We start from the raw sequence: 719 nt of genomic DNA on the forward strand, positions 1-719 counted from the left end.
AATAGGAGCCGAATCGAGTATAGTTAGACCTGCTATTGTTGCAAATAATTTTGAACTGAAACCTAACACAATTGAAATGATACAACAGTTTGTTCAGTTTGATGGTTTGCAGGACGAGGATCCAAATACTCATTTGGCAAATTTTTTGGAGTTTGGCGACACACTCAAGATCAATGGCATTTCTGATGATGCCGTTCGCCTTTGGTTATTTCCCTTTTCATTGAGGAATAAGGCTAAACAGTGGTTGAACTCATTACCACAAGGGTCAATCACTACTTGGGAACAAATGACCGAAAAGTTTTTACTTAAAAATTTTCTGCCAGCTAAAATGGCTAAGTTGAGGAATGATATCTCTTCTTTTGTACAGATGGATCTAGAAACACTCTATGATGCATGGGAGGGATACAAGGATCTATTAAGATGGTGCCCTCACTATGAGTTACCTCTATGGCTACAGGTTCAGATGTTTTACAAAGGTGTGAACCCCTCAACAAGGCAACTTATTGATACAGTCGCTGGTGGAACTTTGAATAACAAAACACCTAAAGAGGCTTACAAATTTATTAAAGAGATGTCACTGAATAACTATCAGTGGCAAGTCATGAGAACAAAATTGACAAAAGCAGCTGGTGTTTTTAACCTCGATGCGGTTACTATGTTGTCTAACCAGGTAGAACTTTTAAATAAAAAGATTAACAGTTTGTGTGGTTTGACTCAGG

At 37.8% G+C, this 719-nt stretch overlaps 1 non-coding gene across 1 annotated transcript; it reads right to left on the minus strand.

Moving 5' to 3' along the window:
* Positions 1 to 334: 334 nt before the first annotated feature.
* LOC128282148 (small nucleolar RNA R71) lies at positions 335 to 441 on the minus strand. Its single transcript, XR_008272393.1, has one exon. It is a non-coding gene; the product is annotated as a small nucleolar RNA R71 (small nucleolar RNA).
* Positions 442 to 719: the final 278 nt, after the last annotated feature.

The sequence above is a fragment of the Gossypium arboreum genome, chromosome 1, assembly GCF_025698485.1.
Source record: "Gossypium arboreum isolate Shixiya-1 chromosome 1, ASM2569848v2, whole genome shotgun sequence".
Lineage (NCBI taxonomy): Eukaryota > Viridiplantae > Streptophyta > Magnoliopsida > Malvales > Malvaceae > Gossypium > Gossypium arboreum.